The following is a 17,154-nucleotide window of genomic DNA, read 5'->3' on the forward strand; positions in this document are numbered from 1 at the left end:
AGGGTGGCTGGCACAAATACGCCAACCCTGCATAATGTTAGTGTTTGCATTTGTGCTCTGTGTTATCCCTCAATCTTTTAGGTGTTTGACTAGCTTGAGTCAATTCCCAAGAGCCCAATATCTCTGATGACATTAATAAAATTGCTTTTCTGTTCTTGAAAACCCCAAACCTGGTAGCACTCCCTTGCATTGCCTAAACTGTCAGTCTACCACCTCACCTCAGCACCCCCATCTCTCCAACTGCACCAGTAAAGACCTCTGCCCTGGGGGCACCTACACCATCTTGCAGCCACAGGAAAATTTTTTCTATATCTAAAGAAAGAAATAGACTTGCTTTAAAAAGAATATAACATGATGGAATATTTTACAATCACTTTTTAGACCTCCCTCTCTAAGATGACCCTGGTATAATTCTGGATCTTACCAAAATCAGTCCAACTTTTATATAAAAGTCATTCATATATATGTCAACATTTATATAAAGCTAAGTCACTCACTTTTGTTGTAGTTTGTGATTTAACAGGAATAGACAGAAAAAGAACTCAATTCTTTAAAGTACAAAGTAGTAATCATATAACCCTTTGCTTGTTAAATTTATCCAGCTACAAACATGATTGTAATAGTGCTTGCCTTAAATTTTCCCCTTAGGATCATGAGAAAAATTTTATGACACTGCCAGAGATGCATACCATGAAGGGACCACAGTAAACCATTATTATTTGTATTCACATCAAATCTCAGAGATTAGAAGTCAGATTGGCGAACTAGAACTTTTATTTTGTTCCCTTGCATGTAGGGCACAAGAAGTCACTATGGGAATGCATTCTGATTCCTGTACACTCCAAAGAATACAGATTTTGTTCATTTTTTGTTTTCCTGCCAGTGAAAATAACAGCAATTTCAGCTCAGTTTCTTCATACCATATGACTTGGAATTTATGCCTTTTACTTGGCTGGCTTACGATAGCCATTTATAGAGCTATAATTTTATGTGCCACCTTCCCATAAAATTCACTCCAATTTGTAAACCCAAAGCCAATGATGCACAAACCAGGTGTTTGGAGACACATGAGACAAAGACTCAAGTCTCAGTTAACGTGTTTCCTTACTCTTCCTTGGACCTTGAATTTTCAGTTTAGCAAGTCCGACCCCCACATAAAAAGAGCTCCCTCCCCTTCCCTAGTGTGCCTGTTGGCAGAAGGCAACTTATATAGAGGGTAATCTTTGGAATTCATATTGTTCTACATAAGGTTCTATGCAGAGGCAATGCCTCCATGACAAGAAGCTGCCTTGGCTACACGTGGGCTTGCCTGGAGAGTGTCTGCTCTCTGTATTTATCTTCCTGGCTGTGTGGAGCCCACTGTCTTATGAAAGTGAATCCAGATGACAATATAATCTTATATCTAGAAAATCCCAAAGACTCCACCAAGAGACTCCTGCAATTGATAAATAAATTCAGCAAAGTCTCAGGTTACAAAATCAATGTACATAAATCAGTAGCATTCTTATATACCAATAACAGTCAAGCTGAGAGTCAAATGAAAGACTCCATACCATTCACAATAGCTACAAAGAAAACAAAATACCTAGGAATATACTTAACCAAGAGGGTGAAAGATCTCTACAAAGATAACTATGGGCCGGGCGTGGTAGCTCACGCCTGTAATCCTAGCACTCTGGGAGGCCGAGGTGGGCGGATCGTTTGAGCTCAGGAGTTCGAGACCAGCCTGAGCAAGAGCGAGACCCCATCTCTACTAAAAATAGAAAGAAATTATATGGACAGCTAAAAATATATATAGAAAAAATTAGCTGGGCATGGTGGTGCATGCCTGTAGTCCCAGCTACTCGGGAGGCTGAGACAGGAGGATCGCTTGAGCTCAGGAGTTTGAGGTTGCTGTGAGCTAGGCTGACGCCACGGCACTCACTCTAGCCTGGGCAACAGAGTGAGACTCTGTCTCAAAAAAAAAAAAAAAGATAACTATGAAACTCTAAGGAAAGAAATCGAAGATGATACAAAGAAATGGAAAAACATATCATGCTCATGGATTGGTAGAATCAACATTGTTAAAATGTCCATACTACTCAAAGTGATTTACAGATTCAATGCAATCCCCACCAAAATACCAATGTCATATTTCACCGATCTAGAAAAAAGAATTCTGCGCTTCGTTTGGAACCAGAAAAGAGCCCAGATAGTGAAAGAAATCTTAAGTAAAATTATAAAGTTTCTTTTTTTCTTTCTTTCTGTGGGCTGTGTGTGTGTGTGTGTGTGTGTGTGTGTGTTTACACTAGTTTGAGTTAGGTCTTTGTGATTTGCACCCGAAAAAGAGCTCATCAACAAAAACCCATTTTCCTCTTCTAAGTCGCCATCACCCCCATCACCATCTTCCCAACATCTCTCCACCCTCCAGTAAGGTGAAGCATCATCTCTGACTCCTCCTCATCCATCTGCTCCCACATGTGTGGGGTGCCAAATCTCCTTGGAGTTGCCAAATCTCTTCCAGATGTCAAATCTTTCAACCTATTGGTGTCTTTGAATCTAAAGTGTGCCTCTCAATGTGTGACAACACATTGAGTGTGAAGTGCCTGAGGGACCTTCAGCTGCATTCGAACAGGAAGTTAGAGAAGCCAATCTGGAGTTCTGGAGATAGACCAAGGCCAGAGATTGGGGAGTGATGGTCAAAACCGAGAACCTGGATAAGGTAGCTAAAAAAGCTTGTGTAGATGAGAAGGCCAGGGCTGGAGCCCTACAATCATATTAATGGGTGGGAGGAGGACATTGCTCATTTTTACTCTCCTCAAAGTTACAGCCATGTTACACAGGCCCAGAAGAAACCTCAGCAGCAAAATATCAGGCCCTACAGAGATGAAGAAGGATCTAGGAAGTAGCAGGACCCTCACTGAGTGCCCCTTTCCTCACACACGGACCCCATCTGTCTGGACATTGGCAAGGATCTAGATCTGGGGGCACAAATGAGTCATTTTAGCATCTTCAGCCATGTCTCTGAGTGCCAAGCTTCCCTCCAAGATACTTCCTTTGTCAGCATCAAGCAAGTCACTAAAGGCTATTATTGACTGAGGCAGGAACACGGTTTTGTAGGTCTAAAAACCAATTTCTGCCCTCTTTCCTAGATGCGAATCTCTAATTTGTCGTCTTAGATTTCCCATTTCTCCATTAAAAACCTCTGTTTCTGGTGGTTATTGATCACTCCCATAGCAGAGTGGCAGACCTGAAATTTAGCTCATTCTGAATTGGGGCACAATGAAGGATTCTGGAAAGGTCCTCAGGCTTTGCAATCAAGCTCAAACTGCATCAGGAGGGATTTAAAAAAGGGGGGGACAAGAGCTGACATTCCACAAACCTGATCTAACTTGGCTGCGAGCGAATCAGTAAGTATGCAGCCCAGGGAAGATACAGCATGAGGTTAGCTGAATAAAAGGAGAGGTGACAGCTGGTTTTTCAGAAGGCATTTTGATGAAGTTTCTAAGCAAGGAAAGAATACTTGCTGACAGACACCAGTCACTACTGTGAGAACAGACAATTTTCTGGGGCTTTGACTTAACCAAAGCATCCATATTGAAAATGCCAGACAGTCGGTGTGTGCAGCATGCAGTTCATGACATTTGAAACTTTAGATGTTGGAGTTTGCTGCTCTTTTATTCTTTCTAAACATACTGTTTCTAATTTTTGTCTTTGAAGATTATGTGGTAAAAGACAACATAAATTCATTGGTCAACATTCCCAAAACATTAGTTTTCCAAAACTAAACTATATATCACAAGAATAAATAGAATCTGATCCCTGGTGCTTGCATTTTTGCAGGATTATGTACTCTACTAAGATGGTGTGGAAGGAGGAGAGGAGCTAAACTTCAAAATGCAAAGGGCAAGAACATTCCTTTCAGCTCCGTGATCCTGAGTATTTCTTTGGCCCACATATTAATCTCCAAAGAGCTCAGCAGTGTCCATATTTCTGAGCCTTGATGTGTTATCTATAAAAACCCAGGGACTAGCTTAGTACAGGGGTGTCAGGTGGTTCTTACTGCTTTCAACATTGTGCTTCCACAAATGAGTCATGTAGTTGGTCAAGCTAAAAAGGACTAATTGAGTATCTGCCATGTGGTCAAACCAGGGGCTGGCAAACCATGGCCCTTGGGCTAAATCCAGTATTTGTGCGGCCCATAGACCTTGCCGGAGCAGGCTGCCACTGTGAGCCGGGAGACCAGCCAGGGCATCACCCCCCACCCCATTTCCCCCTCTGCTCCCATGACCTGCCTTCCAGGCCAATGGTGCTGCTCAGGGCCCATACTGGTCACCACCTACACATTGAGGTCTCTGCTGTTGGCAACTGCTGGGCATCAAGCAGTCTGGGACCCTCCAGCCAGCTGCTCAAGTTAAGAGGGCCCAGCTCCTCAAGAGAAGAGAAGGATGTGCCAGGACCTGGGTGTCACCAGGCCAGACAGTGAAATTGATCATGGTGGTGAGCCTTCCCCCATTCCAGCCCTGCCCTCTTGCTCCCAGAGCCTAGGGTCAGGACCCTAGAGCTGGTCACTCTTCCTCTAGAGAAAGTGCAGCATATGGCAACTGGGCACAAAGTTGCCTGCGACTCAGGACCAGCCACCCCAAGCAAATCTGGCAGGGCACTGCAGGACTTCTCTCTCTTGTTATCTCAGAACCCACATCAGTGTTTCCTCTTGGCCTGCAAAGCCTAAAATACTTACTATCTGGCCCTTTACAGAAAAGGTTTGGGACCCTTGATATAAATTCCCATAAAACACAGTATCCCAACAGATTAATCATTAAGGGAAAGAGGGTGCCAGAGAAGGAGGAAGCCTCAAGAGCCTATGTTGGGAAATCAGAGGTTCTTAATGTTCATTTAAGACAGAGATGCAAACTATAGATTTATGTACCTGAATCCACTCACTTCTGAAAGTTGTATTAATTTCTTACCTTTTGTATCGTCTCCACATCAGGCTTGGATATATGGAGTATTTGAATGCCACCTACTGGGCACACATGGCCTCCACTCACTGGAAACGATCGTTCACATTGCAGAAAGATGGAAATAACAGCTGGCATCTGACCACATTGCCTGCACTGGGTCGCACGCACTGCACGACACAGCTGGCTGAAGGGCTTGAAGTCAGGAAGAGGTGTTCTGTGCAACAATCAAGTTTCTCACTCGTGACAGAGCAGTTTCCCAACCTCTTTGTTATAGGGGCTGTCCTGTGCATTGTAATATGCTTTGCAGCATCCCTGGCCTCTACTCATGTGGTAGGTTGAATAGTGTCCCCTGAAACCATATATCCAAGACCTAACTCCCAATACCTGTGACTGTAACTTTATTTGGAAATAGCATCTGTCTTTGCAGATGTAATCAAGTTAAGGATCTCAGGATGAGATTATCCTGGATTTAGAGTGGGTCCTAAATCCAATGGCAGGTGTCCATATAAGAGAAAGGAAAGGGAGATTTGAGATGTAGAGACATAGAGGAGAAGGCCATGCGAAGGCAGAGGAAGAGAGGGAAAGGACTCTCCCTCAGAGTCTGCCAAAGGGACCAACCTTGCTGACACCTTGATTTTGGATTTATGGCCTCCAGAACTGTGAGAGAATAAGTTTCTGTTATTTTAAGCCACCGAGTTTGCATAGTTTGAGATGTATAGCAACATCAGGAAATGCATACAACCTACTAGATGCCAGTAGCATTCTTCTCCAGTTGTGACAATTAAAAATGTCTCCAGATATTGCCAGATGTCCCCCAAGGAGCAAAATCACCCCTGATTGAGAACCACTGTGTGAGAATTATGTCCTCCAATCTCAAAGGAAGGGATTCTTGAGCTGTGTGAAGGCTACCCAGCCATCACACACACTGAACGGCAGGTCAAGACCATCGATGTGTGACGTAAATGGGGAATACAGTTAAATTGGGGGAGTGGAAATGCAGAAATAACTGGGGGAGTGGAAATGCAGAAATAACCAGTAACTTTCTTTCTTGTTGATTAGACATTCTCTGAACCACCATGGGATATAAACAGGAACCCTCTCTAATCCATTTTGATCACTAAACATTAAGAGAATTATAATCTTCACTTCTTTGCAAGGTGGAAGGTGAAGTCCACCATCCTATAAATAGAAAGGAGCTCAGTGACCATCACACATGCAGGGAGTCCTTCCTGTCACACAGCCTGTGTCCAGGAGAAAGTACAATAGTCAACAGAGAGATTGTGTTTGCCTCCCAACACTTGGCCTCTTCCACTGCCAGTTAAAGTGAGATGCTCACTTCAGCTCTATTTCTGGGAATAAACTTGGGCCATTTCCAAAGCTGGTTAGAAGTGTGGGCTTTGGAGCAGAGCTCTGCTGTGCACTGGCTGTGTGAGTGTCCTCAAGCCACAAAAGTTCTCTAGCCCCCACTCCCTTAATCTGTAAAATGGAGGCAGCCATAGTGTGCTCAGCTCAGAAAAAGTATTCAAAAATATGGTAGACATAAAAACGGGCTCAGCCTAGAGTTTGACTGGCATAGTAAAAGTGTGCAGGAAATATTTGCTATTATTATCCACAATGAAGCACATTCAAGAGTTAGCTAACCAATCTGATAAGAACATAAAAATTCCTGATGCTTTGAAAGCACTACCAGAGGAGCGGAGCTACAAAACATTTGAATTTCAGGTGCCTCAAAACAGAGCACGTTTGGGCAGAGAATTTTCAATTATCTGGATGAAGGATTAGCCACAAAAAAAAAAATAGTGCAGGTAATCAAAAGCAGCAGTTAATCCAGAAATAACCGGCCCATAATCAGTGAGTGCCACCGGCAGCGGATTTCCCTCCCGGCAATAGCTAACCTCTCTACGTGCAAGCTCAGGGTCTCTGCCCTGAGAAGCCACCAGCCGATTAATGAGAGCAGGTTTCAGAGAGTAGCCAACCCTGACCTTGATTTGGTTACAGGTAATCCACAAGCTGATTTCTGAAACCAACTGAAAAAAAAGACAGCCAAACATTACAATTCCGTTGGATCTCCAAACAGCAATTCAAAGATACATAATTTTCAAAACTTGAATATGTGGGGGTATTAGTTTCATATGGCTGCTATGATCAATTACCACAAACTTAGTGGCTGAAAACAACACAAATTTATTACCTTGGAGTTCCAGAGGGCAGAAGTCTGAATGAATCTTATGGGCTAAAATCAAGGTGCTAGCACAGCTGCATTTTTTCCAGGGACTTTAGGGGAGAATCCCAGCTTTTAGAAAATGCCCACATTTCTTGGCTCACAGCTCCACATCACTCTGGTCTGCTTCCGTCATCACATCTTCTCTGACTCCAACCCTCCCACCTCTCTCTTCTAAGGATCCTTATGATCTCAGTGGCCCACCCAGATCATCCAGGGTCATCTCCCCTTCTCAAGCTCCGCCACTTAATCATATCTGCAAAGTCCATTGCCATGTAGGGTCACATATTCACAGGTTCCGGGGATTAGAATGAAAATGTCTTTGGGGGCAATTTTTATGTTTAGCATAGTGCAGAAATTCCAGTAAAACATGTCTAATCCAAGACAGTCATGATCACATTGGGTCATGAGAGAAGAACCCTTCAGTTATGTCATTTTTGAGATTGTGATCCAAATCATTCTTCTTATACATGAATGCACTGAAGGAAACTAAGTGCATAGCAGTCAGGGTGAATATATGACCAAAGTCATGGTTAAGGGCAGCTAAGAGAATACATGTGAGGACCAGACTGAGAGGTCAGAATAAAGGAGTCAGCTCACCTCTGATGAGCAAGGGAGTCTTGGTGGAGTACAGAGATTCTCAGGGGCTAGGTGATGAAAGAACAGAGACAGTCTAGTTGTCTGGACAGGTGATGGACATCCTAGGCATATGGCACTACACTGACCAATGACCAAAGAGAGCTAATAGATAAATACCCCCATCACCTTGTCCCTTTCTGGAGTGATGACTCTGAGACACTTGTTCTCCACTGTCTCCCAGTGTCTCCAGCTGCCCACAGTGGCAACTTGCTGGGTAGCGCACTCTTTGCTGGATGCTTTCCCTTCTCTGCTTCACTTCTTCCCCGCTTCTTCATGCCATTTCCTGGCATCACCTTCCAAACAAATGATGTGCACTAGAATCCTCATCTCAGGATCTGCTGTTGGGGGACCCAGGCTGATACAGCCCCCACTGTACTGGCTATGGCCTCCCAGACAGGAGCACAAAGAGAATGAGACACTTTCCCCAGTGTCTGTCATTCTGGAGTGCTTGGGAGTGAGGGGAGAATAACTGGGCTTTGGAGGACATCCACTTGCCGATGGACCAGCAACAACTGGTCCAGACAGGGGAGGTAAAGGAGGTTGAAGATCTGAAATTTCTAAAGAGATCCAACACACAAAAACATATCCCCAGCCCCGTATATCCCTATTTTAGAATGGCAAAGATTAGACTGCTCTTCCCCCTTCACTGTATGCCCCATCTAACCCTAAGTAATAGCTTTCGTCCTTTTATAATGTCTCCTCTTTTAATTTATTCAAGCCTGATCTTAAATCATACAAATATATAGTGCACTAGGTTATGAGGCCTTGGGATAAGGTAAAAAGGAAAAGAATATATTCCTAGTCAGTGGTGTGCTAGTAAATGTTCCAATGAGGCAAAAAAAAAAAAAAAAAAAAAAAAGCATGGTTTATAGTATCTGCCAATTTTTGTGGTATAAGTATTTCCACTGTGGCTGATTTCAAGCTGGGAATATGACATCAACTAGCTCACAAAATTCCCACAAATTTAACCATCAGCTCTTATGAGCTGGTACAAGCTGGCTTCAACACACCACTGTCCAGCCTTCTAGGAATTTATAATGGTAATACCTGCATGGTCTTGGTAGACTATCTACTTTATCAAATTGACCCCAAAGTGGAAAATGGTTCAATACCACAAAGCTTTGTTTCTTACTCACATGTCAGTACTGAGCAGATAAACAGGCCACTGAGAAGTCCTCCACAGTCATTCAGAGGCCAGGTGGACAGCAGAGCTGCTATCTTCAATACATGGCTTCCAAGGTCATCTCCATTCCAGCCCAGGAGACAGGAAGACTGCAGAAGATTGCACATGGGATTTATGGACTTCACTTCTGCTCACATTCCACTGACTAGAGCGAGTGCATGGCCACAACTAACTGCAAGGGAAGCTGGGAAATGTAGTCTAGCTGTGGGCCCAGGAAGAAAAGGAGAACACAGATGTGGTGAGTATCTCTGCCACAATCACATTTTTGAGCACTCATGCTATGCCAGCTACTGTGCCCAACAAGCTTGTATGGGTAGATGAATTAACATATTTTATAGAGCTTAGAGAGGTTAAGTGATTTGCCCAAAGCTATACAACTAGGAAGTAGCAAAGCCTGGATTCAAAACCATGTCCATCCTATCACAAAGTAGAGTTCTTCAATAATAATTTTTACCTGGCTTCACCTCTATAAAAATAGTGGCCAGAAGTAATAGGATCCTAAATCAGACACCAGCTAAAGCAATTCTCCTTTGGCAAGACACAGTTCTCAGTCTGGCCTTCTCAGCCTTCTAGTCCCAAGTGGGTAGGGCTGGAATTTTAGTGAATGAACCCATCAACATGAGTCATGAGAAGTGAAGGGTTTTAGCAAAATAGAGAATTATTGAACTTGTAGTTGCTTCCCTCTGAAGAATGTGAGACTCCAAGGCGACTGGGGACACTTTGGCTGGCACAGACTGGAGGGAAATTGCATTTTCTATCTCGAGCATAGAAGGGATGATGGAGTGGAGCCAGGGCCTTGACGTGGGGAGACAGAAAAGAGAAACTAGGAAAGCCTGATGTTCTGGCTCAGGGCAACTAGGGGGAACATAAATGAAATGTTTGTGCTGCCTTTTGGCTTCTGAGCCTCAAGTAAGGATGGATTCCTCTGGGTACAAGATGCCGCCGTGAGCCTTGGCAGCCACTGCAGGATGCAAGAGCAGACATCCTCCAAGACAGCTGTGTCAGCAGCTGCAAAGTGGGGCCCAAGTGGTTTGTTAATAACATGAAGGACTGGAGTGTACAAAGTATTTTTTCTTTTTATAAAATATAAATTAGGATATTTATCCCTCCGATATCATTCCCCAACATTTTGCTTTTAACCTCCTTGAATCCCTGAGAAAGGAGCTGTAGGGGTGGCAAAACTCCATCTCCATCTTCTTAGGGCCCTGGCTGAGTCCAGGAATTAAATTGACATAAGATAGTTTAACAAGAGAAAAGCATACAATTTGATTTAATATGAGTTTTATGTTGCACAAGAGCCCTCATAAGGAAACGAAGACCCAAAGAAGCAATTAGAGTCAATCACTTAAATACTTATTTGGACAAAGAATAGTGAGCTATACAAAAGCAACTAAATTATGTAGGGAGGCTAAAAAGATAAGAATTATTTTAGCAAGGTCTGTACAGAATTCTCTTGGTTTCAACTTCCCATCCTTGATGATAAGAAAGTTATTCCTTTTGTATAAAAAGGACGTCTTTCACATGGGAATTTCATCTCCAGCTTTTAAGACACAGAACAATGGTCAAAGTGATCTTCTTGCACCTGCTTTTTTGTTTAAATGCCTTTAATTCAAAATAGTCAATATGACAGAGCAGCATATTCAGGAGTGGTATATTCTTAACTCCTTCACAGTCAAGTTGCAAACGGCGTCCTGAGATTCTACAAAGCTGGAGTCTACCCATGGAAGTGTCTGCACTGATGAACTTCAGCCATCTTGGCTGTCACAGCTGAAAATCATTTTTTGAACCACTTCTCTAAAGATTATGATGCTTTCTCTTATCTATAGTTATGTTTTTATTCCCCTCCAAGCCTGGTTATTAGATACACGTTTTGGATATTTTTCTACTAAGTCAGTAGAATCACTTAAACTTCTTATATTTGGAAGACAGAATCTATTAACCAAATCCAGAAATACTGAAATTTAATCTCATTTCTATTCTCTCTCAACATTGAACACCAAAAGAACATTCCAGTCAGTAGGGCATTTTTTCCCTTTGATGTGACATGTTCAGTAAAGTCACTGGCATGGATTTCCTGAGCAGTTAGTCTCCACGGCATTTAGAGCCTGCCACACTTCTTTGCAGGTTCAGTTTGATCAAAGATACACCAGGGCACATAGAGTCTTCAGACTGCACTTTTATATTCATTCTTTGGAAGTTCAGGGTCTAGGAACTAAGCAGCTCCTCTCAGGCCATGAAACACCAAGCCAATTACCATTTTCTTTTGACACCTAGTGTTTTATGTGACATTTTACACAATGGCAGACAGGTCTCTTTTGGGGAAATGCTCCATGTCTCCAGAAAACTCGGCCAGGATTATTTTCCTGATTTATTCTAAAAGGTCACAGCTAAAGAACAGGTTTCAGCATTTATCCATTGTTGAAAAGCATACAGTATATTGCTCAGCATCAATATACAAGATACTAGATCTGACACTGAAGAAAGATAATGGTGACATAGCCCCTTGACCTGGAGAAACTCACAGATTTGATCAAAAAAGCCAACCCCAGTGTTTTACCTTCAGAATTCCCATTTTAGGAATCAATACTCTATATTAGTTCCAGGCTGAGGAAAGAAAATAGAACCACAAGTTACCCTATCTGCTTCCACAATTCCAAAGTGTGCTTTGGAACTTAAAATTAAGCTACTCTGTAAAGCAGGGCCTGCTCTTGTTAACTTTGGGAGTCAAACTTGAATGTCAAAGTGAGGACTTGAAGTCGTCCATGAGCTCACATGGTCCTACCCATTTTGGAAACATCATGTGCTTTGCAGTTACATTCTCTAGGTCTAGTAATGACAAAAGCAAAACCCAAATCAGATTCTGTGATTTTGCCCCACAACAGCCCTGTCTTGCAGTTTGTAGTCATTGTTTACACTTTCCCATGTCAGTCTGCTGTTGGCAGCTGGTACTGCGAACATTTGCTTGAAACCAACATTCTTTCCTGAGCGTACACATCTGTCCCCTTGCTCTGAGCGACCAGTGCACAGCCTTGAATTATGTATGTCTTGGTGTGGTTTTCAGATTGGGAATGGCAATGCCACGGAGGGGGAGACTCCAAGAGAGACTGAAGATGAGGCTGGACTCTGTCGCCCCATGCCACATGGTGATATCCTTTCCCCTTGATGAGTCTTGACTGATGATGCCTCTCTGCGATTGCGCTCAGGGACAATTTGGAGCTCATGTTACAATATGACTTCTGGGGCCTTTGAAGTTCCAGCTGCAGGGGCGAAAGCACTGTAGTGATTAGGGGGCCCTCCCTCTCCAGGAAGGGGATGGCTGCACAGTTGAATATGAAATGCAATTAAAAAGGAGCACCTGGGATGAAATCGAAGCAAAGAATGTGACTTCGGCTCCAAGCAGAAGGGGGCTCATTTAATCACACAAGAATGTTCATCTCAACAATGTGCTTGATTCAGAAAAAACCTAAAACTTTGAAAAACAAAAATGAAATGAAACAAAACAAAACAAAACAAAAACACCCTCTGACTTGCCAGCACAGCAAAGGAATGTACGAATTCTTGTTAACACCTCCAGGGCCACCCATGGGAAAATGAAGTTCACGGAGGCTCACCTTGGGAGATCCTTTTTCTTTTCGGGCTGCCCTGGTGTCTTCATACCTCCCAGGCACACAAGGAGTCTTACTTTTCCCAGCACTACTCACCCTCATTCTGCTCCTCCACACCCAGGGCTAATTTCCCAGAGGCAGGGCCTGTTCCAGGTGTGCACATATGTGTGTACACAGGGGTGTGTGTGTTTGTTTTCTGGTTTTAGCACCTACCTTATCTCCAACAAAATGCATCTATCCTCTTTCTTAGGACCTTAGACCAGTGGTTCTCAAATGGGAGCCGCCTCCAAATCAGCTAGCTGGAGGGCTTGATAAAGGAGGGGTAGGCCCTCCCCCCTGACTTTCCCTTTCATTAGGTCCAGGGTGGGGCAGAGAATGTGCATTTCTGACAGATTGTCCCATGACCCTGCTGCTCCTAGTCCAAGAGCCACATTTTGAGAATCACTGGGTTAGACCAACCAGCTCCACTGGGAGACTAACTTGAGCTAAGGTGTGTTACCATGTTGTAAGAGTATGCTCCTAGACTTGAAGTCACCAAGAAGAGCTGAGTTTGAGCTCCCTCCGACCAGATCACCTCCTAGCTACATCAACTTGGGCAAGTCCCTGGAGCCCAGAGGTTCGCAACTCAGACCCCACATCAGAATCACCCGGTGACCTTTTATAATGCTGATGACAGACTGCACCTGAGATGGACTTCACCAGAATCTCAGGGTGAGGCTCCAGGGCATCAGTATTTTGTGAATCTCCACAGGTGATTCTTCTAAGCTTTCACTTTGCCTTTTGAATAATGGGTATAATAATTTTTACCTCACAGGACTATTGAGACAAATACACATAAATAAATAAATATTAAAATCCCTTTGTAAATGACACAGTGCTATCCAAATGTTAAGTGTCATTTTCCCTCACCAAAAACATATTTAAACGTGGACAGAGCCCATTAACACCTCTGCTAATATCTAAGTCAGGATATTCCCGGCACAAGTTAAGCTCTTGGAGAAAGTTGGAGAGAAAAGCATTTTAACAAAACCATCTTATTTCACCGACACGTACATGTCTCCTTGCTTCTGTTTTTAAAGCATTCCTTCATGTTTTCCACCTAGTGTAAGAAAGTTAAATTACTCTTGGTGACTAGCCAATGGTTTGGTGACCCCAATTTACTTTAAGCCAGAAGCCAGCTAATGTTTTCTGTAAAGGACCGGATAGCAAATACTTTAGGCTTTGCAGGCCACAAGTCTCTGTTGCAATTACTTAACTCTGCCATTGTTGTGCAAAAGTAGCCACAGACAATAAGTAAATGGTGGGCCTGGCCCTGTGCCAACAAACTTTATCAACAAAAACAGGTGGCAGGCTGCATTTGGCCATGTGCTGTAGTTTGTGGACCACTCCTCTAAGCTTCCAATAAAGACACAATAATGTTCAAAGTCTACTTAAGAAAGCAGCTGGGAATCTTTCCAATGAGATGTAACAAGCATAGAACGATTTCTACTGATGCGCTAGTGTGCATGGTCAGAGGCGGTGGGGGGGGGGGCAACTAGGGAGGGAAGATAGGGCCATCACAAAGACAGCATAGGGTGAAGTTATTTACTCACTTCAAAATCGCCAGTTGGAGAGAGACTTAAGCCCAGACAAGACGACTGCACTCTTCCTGGGCTCACCACTGAGTTCTCAGAAAGAAGCAAGTGCACCCTGCCCCTTCTGCTTAAAGGCTGAGGGAACTCTTCCCCAGCCACACCGCCCACTCACCAAGGCAGGTGGGGAGTCTCCGTCAGTCTTTGCCTCACACGAGCGATTTTCACCCAGCTTTATGAAAATCCACCAGAACAACACCAAAGGGTAGTCCCTTTCCCCATGCTTTGTAAATCACAGCACTCCCGTCTGTACAATTAGAGCGGAACAGGGGGATTTGCACATTTGGCAACGTCTAGAGACATTTTTGGTTGTCACAACGGGGGGAGGGGTTGCTACTGGCATCTAGTGGGCAGGGGCCAGGGGCCAGGGGCAGCGTATAGGACAATCCCCACTGATGTCGATTTAGCTGAGCTAAGCATGCTGCAGCAGGCCAGCTGTGACTGGGAGAGTTTGGGAGCTGTGAAATAGGGCTCAGAGACCTCACGCCAAGTCTCTCCCCTCCTTGTTTCTCCTTCAGTGGCCCGATCACTGCAGCCATCACTCCCTATTCCTTTGGAAGTGAGAGAATCTTGGAGAACATTGGATCTTAGAACTGGAAGTAAACTGAAGAGATCATCTGATTCAGACCTTTGTCACCGAAGGAAGGCAGTGCTTCTCAAACTTTGCACACAAATCACCTGGGGCTATTAAAATGCAGATTCTGACTCAGCAGACCTGGGTGGGACGTGAGATTCTGCATTGCTCCCTGGCACTGCCCCCATCACACTCTGATTATCAAGCCTAAGGAAAGGTCCCTGCTTTACAGATGATGTAGTTGCAGTGCATTGAAGGGGTCAGTTCTCCCACGTCACTCAGCTAGAAATTCTGAAAATAAACTAAAAAGGAGACTTCCTAGACCCTCCGACTCAGGCCACCAATTTAGGTAACCACAGAATCCACTTTTCTCCGGCACCTAGCAGCATCCTACAGAAACACTGTGCCTGGCACTTTGGGGAATGCATGTCCGCTGCAGGCAGCCCTGCTCTTTCTCCCCAGCTCTTTGATAACCCGTTGAGAGTCCATGGAGCAACTCTGCTGGGCAACTCCCTGGAGAAAGTTCCTTGCTGATCATGTAAACCACCCAGCAGCCATTCCTAGAAATGTCTTTCTGGGGGACAGGCTCAAGTTTGAGAAATATCCGAAAAGGGAAACTGTTCATCAAAAGGCAACTAGCTCCAATTTCTGCGTAGGCTCGTATTGGCTGGAAACAGGTGGAAGTCCTGAGAGAGTGAGTGTGAATGTGCGAAACGAACATGGAGCCCGGGAGAAGGAAGGAATGTTCTATTACCAGAAAGCGTCCTCTGCATCCAACCTGTTAGGAGGCTGCAGGACGAGAATTTATGGATGTGTTTTCAATTTCTCTGACAGAATCTGTTTGGATTGAGGACGGCTGTTTAATCTTTGAAATATGTGTTCCATAACAAATGCTGGAATCACACATAAATTGTTCTCTTCGTTCTGTGAGCCAAACCCTGACTAAAGGGGTTTGGAAATCCCCACAAGGTGCTCTTTGCTTATTGTTCATTCGGAAAGAAAAAAACATTTCTTTAATGAAATGCGATGTTGAGGAACTGCCAGAAATAGATGCTCCCTATCTGCCTTCACATATGGTAGCTTCTTTCTGGCCAATTGACTGCCAGTGAACTGGGGAAGAGCTGTAACAATGGGCATGTCAGGCACCCCACGCTCAGCCACAGTTTGCTGTCCCGGGTGGAGATGGAAGTTTCTGGTCCTGTCTCAACCCATGAAAGCCTAGGAAGCCCAGGCATGACCCAGACGTTTATCTGCAAGGCCATCCTGGTTAGCTCTAGCTAATCCCCCAGAATTCAAACTGATGGGTTGTCACCTTTCAGACAAATCCTATTTGTTCATTCTCCCCCTCTGGCTTTTAACTACATCATGTCGAAGGGAAACATCCAAGGCCCACAAAGGCTGTTCATTCATAAGTTTTACTAACAGACATTTCTACATGAACACCATGCTGGAGAGGTTTTTCTCTGTCTGGAAGTGTAGTATATATTGGGTTTTACATTGTCTGAAAATAAGCAAGTTACACACATTCTTATGTTACATGAATTCTTGCTCCCAATTTCAAGCTAATCAATCAACAGTTCAGTATCCACGTATATTTATGCTTTCCTGCTCTCTGAGCCAGTATCAAGCTACAGAGAAATAGAATTTTCTACCACGTTGCTTTTCTATAATTTCCCATTAATTTGGAGTCAGCAAGAAGTTTTTTGACATCTCTTAAGAGAACTGAATTTTTGTTTATTTGTTTTGTTTTTTGGAAAGAAAAGCAATTGGCCAATCCAATCTGTGTTTACTTTTTGGGGCCTTATAATTAAACTAAAGTGTTATACATCCTTTTGTTAAGTGTATAACAAAATTATTTAATAATTAAAGTAATTTCCAATTAAAGCTACTTTAAGGCTTCATAATGAGGAAGATGATGATATCTACTACCATTTGCATGGTTATATTCCATGCCAAGCACTTTACAGGGATTAGCTCATTTAATTCTCACAGCCATGCTGTTGGGTGAAGAGCAGTAACTCACTCTACAGAGATGGGGAAACACTGGCTCAGAGAGGTTCAACCCCTTTGACAATGTCACACAGCCAGGACTCCATGGAGCTGGAATTCAAGTGCAGTCCTATTGACCTTTGGTGTGACTCCCTGAGGAGTCAATATAGAAATTCTGTTAGAAGTCGGTTCTGTTTGCTCTTAGGATATCATTAAACCATGGACGCTTCCAGGCATGGCTTTAAATTCCACTTTAATTCCACTCTAAAAGTCATTGGCATTTAAATTCAATGCCAATGGCTTGATTTGCATCCCGTACCATAACATAATGATTCTCCTGAACTCTGAATTCGAATTTCCAACAGACAT

The 17,154-nt window shown here is 43.6% G+C and overlaps 1 protein-coding gene across 8 annotated transcripts in view; it reads right to left on the minus strand.

Annotated features, from left to right (window-relative positions):
• The window catches only part of CLCN4 (chloride voltage-gated channel 4), a 100,900-nt gene that overhangs the window by 2,377 nt on the left and 81,369 nt on the right, over window positions 1-17,154 (minus strand). For 6 of the 8 annotated variants that reach the window (XM_069463899.1, XM_069463900.1, XM_069463901.1 and 3 more), the window contains one exon: window positions 10,453-12,455. The gene's annotated coding sequence lies outside the window, so the exon portion shown is untranslated. Of the gene's footprint in view, window positions 1-8,939; window positions 9,076-10,452; window positions 12,456-17,154 lie in introns of those variants that run through there. The other 2 variants (XM_069463896.1, XM_069463894.1) reach the window with 2 other exon arrangements.

Source organism: Eulemur rufifrons, chromosome 30 (assembly GCF_041146395.1).
Source record: "Eulemur rufifrons isolate Redbay chromosome 30, OSU_ERuf_1, whole genome shotgun sequence".
NCBI lineage: Eukaryota > Metazoa > Chordata > Mammalia > Primates > Lemuridae > Eulemur > Eulemur rufifrons.